We start from the raw sequence: 10,341 nt of genomic DNA, 5'->3' as shown, positions 1-10,341 counted from the left end.
CAAGATAGCCCCTGGCCAAGTGACTACCTATGTGCTCACTGTCCTCTTTGCTTTGGGGGAGGTGACTTACAGAGCTCTAACCCTCCTCAGGATGAGTGAGTCAATGACAAGCTCATTGTTGCTGACTAGATGACTGAGACCCAATAACTTTGACTGCATTGTCTGCTTAGATGCATGTTTCACTCAGAAGAGAACCAACAAATCTGCCACTGATGACCCTCCCAATCTCACCAGCACTGTATTCATACCTGAGTCAGAGGTGAAGGCCATGGAGGTTTTCATTGAGAAACAGAGATCCCTCCCAACCAGTCAACATCATTCTCAGACTCAAAACCAGCAGGACAGGTTGGAGGATGGAATGAGGGTACCTGCCTCTGTGTTGGATGGGTGTGGAGGTTCTTTCCATGCAGCAGATAAGAAGAGGCAAAAAGCCAGCACACAATTTTTTGCAGATACAGGGCTTATGGCTTTTTTGTGTCATCATGATCATGTCCTCTGGTTGGTTAATATGACATCAGCAGGGGAAAAGCAGCACTATGCCCTAGTGCTGGTGAAACATCTCTTTGACCATCTCCCTGCCAAGATGACTGTTGGCCTCTTATATGACATTGGTTGTCAATTGGAGCATAGCTGTCAAAAGTGGAAACTCCTTGATGATGGGATACTCTCCAGGTTGAAGTTTGGTATTTCTGTCTTCCATGCATATGGTCATCAATGGCCATGCCAATTGGTATATCACCCATGTAAATGTGTAGGCTTTGGCTTGTCAGATGGTGAGGGGTGTGAGTGACTATGGAGTGCCCTAAAAATGCTTATTCCAATTCTTCAAGTATCTGGGGTAAGCATTGACTCTTCTTCAAATATAATTCCAGTGCTCATTTTACCCTTAGTATCATCAGAGATTTGTCCTTGACAATCAAATTCAACACTTGGACAAGAAGTCTTTTGATGCATTTGGCCAGTGGCTGAGCAGGAAATGGTCCCTCTGCAAAAGTAGGAAATTGGTGGCTTTGGAGGCTCTTCATGCTCTGCATCTTGACATGCAGACTCTACAGCATGAGTGGGCTGCACAAGTACATGCACAAACTCAACTTCTACCTCATTAGTCTGTTCCCTTTGCATGTGTGTGATCATATGACTCACCAACCTGTAGGTCAGTCAAATAACAAGGGTTCTGAACAGTTGGCACATGTTCTTGCTCTGGAGAAAACAGTTGAGGACTATCAGTGCCATGTGGATCAGTTAGAGAAGGATCTTGTTGATGATCATATCAATGACATTGTTGACTACAATCTACAACTTGCTGAAGCAAAAGGGTCACTGTCAAAGGTGGCCCAGGCCCTCAAGAAGAAAAAGGCTTCATTGGGACTTTCTGCTCAAACTGACCTTCATCTGCTGAGGAACAACAAGTGGCTCCAAACACAAACAAATGCACAAGCACTTAAGGTTCAGATAAGGGAATGACTTCATCAGTGCAAGTTTGAGTTCCAGTGACCACAATGGTCATATGGGACCTCTTCCAGTAGTGAGCAAATTTTTATTTCTGGCTGCTATTTTCAATAACATCATGTAGAAAACCATTTACAGTCACATGTGGAGTCATCCATAAAACAATGAGAGCCTACCATCCTGAAACTTGTCACCACATACAATAATCTCTGTAGTGAACTGCAGAGTATGATATGACTGTGTAAGGCACCACCTGGTGCCATCCCTCCCAATCCCATACCTTCTAAAGGTATCTTTCAGCTGGATGTTGATAGTAATATTTGGCAGGATGGTCTTGAGGAGCTTAGTGCTAGCACCCCACTTTGGCTTGCTGATGAGAGTGTGTGCAAGGGAATCAGGCTGATGTTGGAAGTTGATCGCTGTAATGAAGAAGAAAGAAGGTTGTCAAGAGAGTAGTCTATCATACAGGAATGGTTTTCCATGGAGTGGCTGAGTGTAAAGTCTGCTCTGGAAAATGTGGCAGGTGAGTGCAAATACCATGTTTATGTCCCATCTCATAGGGAGTTAGATGAATATTACAAGTATCACCTGCATGCCTACAGGGATTCCATTGTTGCAGTATATGTCAAATGGGAGGCCAATGTTTGACATATGCCATATGTATGGGCTGCATCTAGGCCATGGGGACCTACAGCAGAAGACATCAGGGAGTGCCTTGCTGCCACATATAATCCTGGTGGAACCCATGCTTCAGAGGATCTAACAGCACCAGTATTAGAAGAGAATGACTCTGATGAAGGGGATGTAATGTCAGAAGGAGATGATGAGCTGTTGATGGCCATTGAAGAGATGGAACTGGAAGAGAAATGTGCCACTGAGCAAGCAAATGAAGGGGAATTTACAGAAGATGAGGATTGGTTGGAGGACATTGGAACTGGTTATTTGCCCTCATCACCATTGCAGGTGCCATCAAAAAGGTGTAGATACTAGATGCATACCTAAGCTTCATCAATAAATAGTTTGTAGAGAAAAGATATGTATGAGTGATCTACATTCAATGTTACCCTAAGGCACTCTGTTTTATGGTGACCTGCAATGCCTTTGGCCTCCTGCTGGGTCAAGCATTATGATTGATTAAACTAACAAGAGAATGCACATAGTGCATTGGAAAATCCTCAGCATTTCTGGGAAAATCCCCAGAGTGGGTGGGAGAACCCCCAGCATTGCCTGGAGATTCCCCAGGACAAAACTTGGAGAATCCCCAGTATAGCTTGGAGAATCCTCAGAGTGGGTGGGAGATTGCCCAGAGCAGGTTGGAGAATCCCCAGTATACCATGGAGGCTCCCCAGAGTGGGTGGGAGAATCCCCAGAGCAGGTTGAAGAATCCCAAGCATTGCCTGGAGAATCCCCAGCAGTGCTTGGAGAATCCCCAGGTCATAGCTTGGAGAATTCCCAGAGTCAGTTGGAGAATCCACAGCACTGCCTGGAGAATCCCCAGCAGTGATTGGAGAATCCCAAGAGTGGGTTGCAGAATTCCCAGCAGTGCTTGGGGAATCCCCAGGACATAGCTTGGAGAATCCCCAGAGTTGGTGGGAGAATCCCCAGAATGGCTAGGAGAGTCCCTAGAGACAGGAGTTGGCTGGGAAATTCCAAGCATTGCCTGGAGGATCTGCTGCATACCCAGTGGATCCCCAGAGTGGGTTGGAAAATTCCAATGGCACCTGGACAATCTTTGACTTGTATGCAATGGCCAAGACTGGAGATCACTGAAGACTTGGGAAGCATGGTGAAAGCATATGTCTGCTGTGCCTGGGCAATCACCATCACCAAGTATATTCTACTCCCTCCATCAGATGTCACCAGTCTTTCCTCAGTGGTCTATGGCCATGCTTTTTCACATATTCATATTGTATATAGTGCTCAGATCAGATTCTGTGGAAATAGGTACTTGGTGTGATACACACTCCTGTCAGAAACATGGAGACTCCAAATCATTTTGATTGATCCTTCATGCTGTGATGGTGGTCTATTTGAACTGGAGGTTCCCATGATCATCTTTGAATAGGTCTGTTTGGGCTGGATGCCCTGGGAACAGGTCCATTCAGGCTGGGGAAACTCCCAGGATGCACTGGGAACAGGTCCATTTAGGCTGGAGATTCCCCCAGGATGCCCAGGGAACAGGTCCATTTAGGCTGGGGAATCCCCCAGGATGCCCAGGGAACAGGTCCATTTAGGCTGGAGATTCCCCCAGGATGCCCAGGGAACAGGTCCATTTAGGCTGGAGATTCCCCCAGGATGCCCAGGGAACAGGTCCATTTAGGCTGGAGATTCCCCCAGGATACCCAGGAAATAGGTCTATTAACTCACTGGGGAAAGCCCCATTTGGACCCCAGGCACTCTGTTATAGATGTAATAATCCTGGAGAAAGTCCATGTCTGACACCTTGCTCTGGAGAATCTCCAGGGCCTGGCAAATCTCCAGCAGTTGCTGGGAATACCCAGGTGGTCAACACCTATTAGGTGGATACATCTATAAGAATATATGAACCTAATAGGTCCCCTGGGGGGGTGACTGAAGTGGGCACTGATGACTCATTCTTGTGCAAGAGATGACCACCAACATTTTGCTGTCCTTCTGCACATGAGTGCTATGGTCTTCATCTCCATTCATCAGCTGCATCCATGTCCATGTCACTGAACACCTTTGGTGTGTGACAACAGGTCAACAACAGAGGATGAGTTGGATTGAGGTTAGACCATAGCTACCACTTGCCCACATGTGTTGTCTTTGAAATACACCCCAAAATATACTGCCTTTTGGTGCAATTGGGGTTTGGAGTGATGTATATGCTATGTTACCTGGGGTTCAGTATAGCAAAGTGATAGATGGTATGTTCTACTAGATAGCCTTGCAAGCACACATAATATGATGTTACATAGTAACACCCTTGTACCATTCAAGCTATGGTATGCTATGTAACATTATATAATGACTATATTGACTACATATTGGGGACTTGTCAATACAGCTATTTGTGCAACATAACCTATATAGCACTACATTGTCAAGTGAATTTTTCCTGATGTAGCCATAGCCTACTGCATTACTACAATGGAATTGTATGTAGAACACTTCAGGCAAGATGAAGGCCTGTGTTTTTCAATGCATTGGCTCTGTCCTTCTGCCTGAGCTGTACAGCATGGATGTTGCAGTCACCAGGGATCAGATTAAATGCAAATATGAAGGGTATGTTGAGTTTAGATTACTAGATGGGACTGATTTCTCCTGTAGGCTTGTGAAACTGTACAAGCAGCATGCAAAGAGGCTCCCTATCACTGGGGAGGGCATTGGCACTGATGCTGAGGATGGTATGGACATGGAGACCTGTACATACTTCATTGAAGCTACTGGGCCACATGAGGGCACTCCTGCAGAAGCAAGAAACATCTCGGGTAACTGTTACATATCACCCCTGTCTGGACATTCTTGAGAGAGATGTCCCCTATTTCCACATCTGAAACATCCGCCTTCTTTGATGTGTTGGTCTCTTTCTTCTCTGGAGAGTCTCACTCCACCCATGTCCATAGTGTTAGGATCTTTTCTTTGGCAAGGTTGTTCTTGGGGTAGAATGTCCTTTTTTCTGTCTTTCTGGAAAGCTCATCTATTTTCCTCCACTTGGTGTCAAACTTTTGTGCATGTTTGTACCAATCATCAATCTTTGTGGGGGTGGTCTCCATCATATGGATGTGGTTCATGATGAACAGTTTGAGTCCTTGAGAGAAAAACTTGATCAAGGTGACATCCTAGGTGATGGTGGAATCAGTGGCAGCAGTGCAGAAGTCAGTGATGTATTGTTCCACCAAGTCTTTCTGCTTGAGGGTGTGCAACTTGGCAATTGTGACACCTGCAGAATCAGGGGAGGTGAATGAGGCTTTGAAATCTTTGACAAAATTGGCAAAGGTGCTGCAACTCAGGGGGTTCTTTTCCAGAGACATTTTCTGGAAGGTTGCTGCCCAGGAGTGAGCAACCCCTTTCCTCATGTATGACAGCACATAGACAACCTTTTTGGTATCTGTGCCATACACTTCTTCATTGACCATGAGGTACAGTGTCTCAAAAAACTGACTGCATGTTTGGACATTTTTCACTAAAGTCAATAATCCCCCATACCCCCTAACCTAGGCCCTAACCTCTAAGTGTATGAAACAAAGCCTTTACCCTTGGCTCTCTATTGGTGCAGGGGTCAAGGGTTTGGATAAGGTTTGATAAAATGGCAGCTATTTCAAAATGATGACTCATGCAGTCAGTTTTTTGACTTTAGGTTTCAATTACATATATTAGACCCTGGCATACTGTAATATTAGTACATATATTTGGTAATGGTTCTATTATGTCACCCTTATGCTACTTGAGTGTCAGACACTTATATACAAACCCCACCATTGCATGTTTATTTTCCCACCATCACCATGAAATCATCTCTGCTTCTCACAGAACCAACATCATCTCTCTCTCCTCTCTTGGTCTTTCCTCCAGGAAAATTGCTTCCCAAACTGGCCTAGGGCAGTCTACAGTATGCCAGGTCCTTCAGAAACTACAGCCAGAGAGGACTAGGCTTTCTGGTGGCCATCCATCAAAGCTTACCCCCACCAACAAAAGGGCTATTGTTCAGCAAATCATTACTGGCAAGGCCAAAAATGCTGTCCATGCCACTCAATTCATCAATTCTATTATTGATACTCCTGTCTGCCCCCAGACTGTGAGAAATACCCTCAAGGAAGCCTCCTTAAAGGCTGTGGTCAAGAAAAAGAAGCCCTTACTTTCTAATGGACACAAGAAGAAAAGGCTAGCCTTTGCTCTCAAGTATCAGCATTGGACTGTGGAGGACTGGAAGAGAGTTATATGGTCAGATGAGACCAAAACTAATAGGATCAGGTCAGATGGGCAAGAGTATGTGTGGAAAAGGAAGGGTGAGGGGCTAATTGCTAGAGAGGTCAAGGGTACAGTTAAGTTTGGAGGGGGTTCACTGATGGTATGGGGCTGCATAGGGTGGAATGGAGTAGTGGTTCTGAGTGAGGTGGAGGGAAGAATGGATGCTGAACAATATGTGGCCATTTTGGAGCAGGGGTTGCTGCAAAGCATGGAAGATTCTGGAATTCCAGAAGGTGACATTATCTTTCAACAAGATAATGGCCCCAAACACACCTCCAGGAGAGCCCAAATTTGGTTGGAAGAACAGAAGATCAACCTTCTGGATTGGCCTGCACAATCTCCAGATCTTGATCCCATTGAACATACTTGGAATCACCTCAAGAGATGCCTCTCAGGTTATGAGAGTGCTCCTACAGGAGTTCACCAACTGTGGGAAAGAGTGGTGGAGGAGTGGGGGAAGATCAATGAGGAGCAATGTCAAACATGGATAGAAAGCATGCCAAGATACACCCTATTCTTTCTGAAACATGCATTGCAACACTTTTGTCCCTGACTGGTGAAATAGTGAAAAGTGACCTTTTGATGGGATTAAGGGCATGGAGGATGGGAAAATATGATTACATAATAGACCACATGATCTTCCAGATGAATTGTCAGTATGTAAACAATGACAAACATTGGACTTGTACCATTAACCCTCCTGTTATGCTAAGACCAAAGTCAAAGGTGTAAGGGAGCTCAGCCACAGACTGAGGGTTTCTACTGAGCAATGGCTGCAGTAACCTTCATAAATGATGAAAGATTTAGTCAATGCCAGTAAGAATGGTCTGGGTAAGGGACACTGAGGGCAAAGTTCTGAGAACACTGCATATAATTGAGCAGCTCAAGTCTGGGGTTCCAGGACTTGAACTGGCAGGCTAAATTCTACAAAGGAAACAGACCATGAGGCATCTGCATGTAACAAGGTAATCATGCTATTGGTTGAACAATAGCAACACATGTCCTAAGCATGTAATGAGCCAGTAATGCTAGTGGTGGAAATAGTGAGCCATTGGATCAGAGAGAAGATGGCTCAGAAAAGAAAAGAAGTCCAATGGATCAAACACAAGGCAAGAGCACAGTGAACAAGAGGAAAACAGGCTAAAACATAACATTACCCCCCTTCTAAGCATTGAAGTCCCTGACTCCAACTACTCTCCATAAGGCTCTCTGGTCATGTTACTGATGGCAGAGTCATCAAAGTCAAAGTTGTTGTCATTGGGATCATTCTGGCAAAAGATGCAGAGATATGTCTTGACCTCTTGATTTACACATTCAGTCTCACCATTGGTCTGAGGGTGATACACTGTTGACAGGGTGAGGGAGTATCCATGAAGGGAAGCAAGTTCTTAAGCAAATGTTGAGGTGAATTGGGGGCCTCTATCAGATGTGATTTTGTCATACAGCCCAAAATGGGAGTAGACTTTCTTGAAAAAGAGCACTGCAACATCAGCAGCAGAGGCAGTTTTCTTTGTCAGTGCTAAAATTACCCCCTTAGTAAGCCCATGGTCTACCATGACCAAAAGAAAATCATAACCCTTGGAAAGGGGTAGATCAGTAACCAGATCACAGGAGATCTGTTGAAAGGGACAAGTCAAGGTCAAGGGGATGGGCATAAGGGGTGGTGTGGTTGGGTGGGTATTAACCTTATTCTGCTGGCAGGTAGCACAGCCATCAATGTATTTTTGGACAAAAGAAGCAAGTCCAGGCCACCAAAACTTGGAAGAGACAAGTTGTCAGGTTTTTAAGACACTGGGGTGTCCTGCAGAGGGTGGTCATGGTGGTTGGACATGACAGTCTGTCAGAGGGTGGGGTCATCAGGGATATACACCTGGTCTTTATAGAGTAGTACTCCATTGTCAAACCTCCAATCAGAGAGATGGGATATGAAAGGGAGTGGCATATCAACATTTTCTATGGCACAAAGTGCCATTTGGACTACAGGGTCTGTCATGGCAGAAGACACAACCTTCTGAGTGAAGTTCATATTGATGAGATTAACAAACAGTGTTTGGGGAAGGAGGGTCACTCCTTTGTTATCTTCATCATCATCAGGGACATGGTTGGGACAATGGGAAAGTCTATTGGGTGCAGTCAGGTCTTTGCCTGGTACATGTTCAAGTTGTAGATCAAAATCTGCAAGATTGAGGAGCCAGTGAGCCTGGCAACAGTTCAAGTTTGGGGGGGCATTAAAGTAGGTCAAATTCTCATGGTCAGTGAAGACTTTGACCAGGAATGGGGATCCATGAAGATAATGTCTCCAGGATTTCAATCCTTGAATAACCCCTAGTAACTCTGTCATAGATGTCATAGTTTCATTCTGTGGGGTTAAACAATTGGGAAATGAAGGCACAGGGTTGCCATTGGCCATTTGAGTCTTCCTGGAGGAGAACACCTCCAGTTGCATATTTGGATGCATTGGTGGTAATCACAAATGGTCACAAGGTGTCAGGCATGCAAAGGGTTGGTTGTGCCATGAAAATCCTTTTTAGGAGTTTGAAGGCATTCTGACATTTCTTTGACCATTCCCAAGTAGTTGTTTTCTTGGTGAGGTCAATCAGGGGTCTAGTGATGTTGGAATAGTATGGCACAAATCTTTGATAGAAGTTGGCAAATCCTAGGAAGGATCATGCGTCTTTGACTTTCTTGGGGACAGGCCATTCAGCAATGCCTTGAACTTTGACAGGGTCCATGGCAACAGTGTTTTCTTTAGTGATCACCCCAAGGTACTCCACCTTGGTCAGATCAAAATGACATTTTTCTAGTTTAAGAGGGAGTGATAGTTCCCTCATTCATTCAAGAACATGACAAGTTCTTTGTCTGTTCTTTGGGGTTGGTGGAGAAGATGAGGAGGTCATCCATATAGACAACCAACCAACCTTCAGTGATCATGTCTTGGAAGGAGTCATTCATGAATTGCTGGAAGGTGGTGGGAGAATTGCACAACCCAAAGGACATGACAGTTAGTTTGAAGAGTCCTTTATGCATGATAAATGCAACTTTCCACTAGTCTCCTTCTTTGATGTGGATGTTATTGTAGCCTGATCTTACATCCATTTTTGTGAAGATAGATGCTCCTTTGAGTTTGTCAATGAGATCTGAGATGAGGGGAAGGGGGTATGCATCCTTCACCATGTTTTTATTCAGATATTGGTAGTCCTGACAGGGACAAAGGGAGCTGTCTTTCTTCCCAACAAAGAAGAAGGGTGCTGCTTGAGGAGACTTTGAGGGGCAGATTTTACCCTCATGAAGGTTTTCTTCTATGAACTTTTCTGCTGACTCTCTTTCAGAGGGAGAGAGTGGGTATTTTGAGAAGGGACTGAGGTTGCAGGGTGAACTAGAGTGTGAAAACTCAGTCTTCAATGTAGGATGAAGTCTGAGGTACAAGGAAAGATGAAGTTGCTAAAATGTATGGAAATATTATGTAAGCAGTGCTTGCTGTACAGAACAGCAGTATGTTCCAACAGGGTAGGCTTTAGCCACCTTGGGGACAAAGTCATTGACAAGGTTAATGGCATGGTCATACAGTCACAATGGAGGTAGTACTCCATCAGAGGGTTTCTCAAAAACTGAAGCAAAGTCTTTATACTCTTTGGGGAGGACAGCTTTCAGTTTCTTTTTATGTTCTTCTTGGGCCAATTCAGTAGCTGTGGTGATTTTTCTAAGAAGAATATTCTTGGGGTTAGTCTTCTTTGCTTCTTTGACAAGTTTTCCAACCAACACCACAAAATGTGCTTGGATGGTTTCATCTTCAGGTTCTTCATAGTCCATAAATTTGTTGATCCCTCTCTTTTCAACAGGGGACACAAGGTTTACAGTTGGTTTTTCAACAGCAATGGAGGAGATGTTGCATGTCAGCTCCTTAAAGTGATTGGTCTTTGTGTCAATGGAGAGGGTCCCCATCCTCCAATCAACTATTGG

This window comes from Pisolithus orientalis (assembly GCF_024613125.1).
Source record: "Pisolithus orientalis strain OTSU chromosome Unknown F5J12scaffold_3, whole genome shotgun sequence".
Lineage (NCBI taxonomy): Eukaryota > Fungi > Basidiomycota > Agaricomycetes > Boletales > Pisolithaceae > Pisolithus > Pisolithus orientalis.
Note: the sequence above shows the minus strand (reverse complement) of the source record.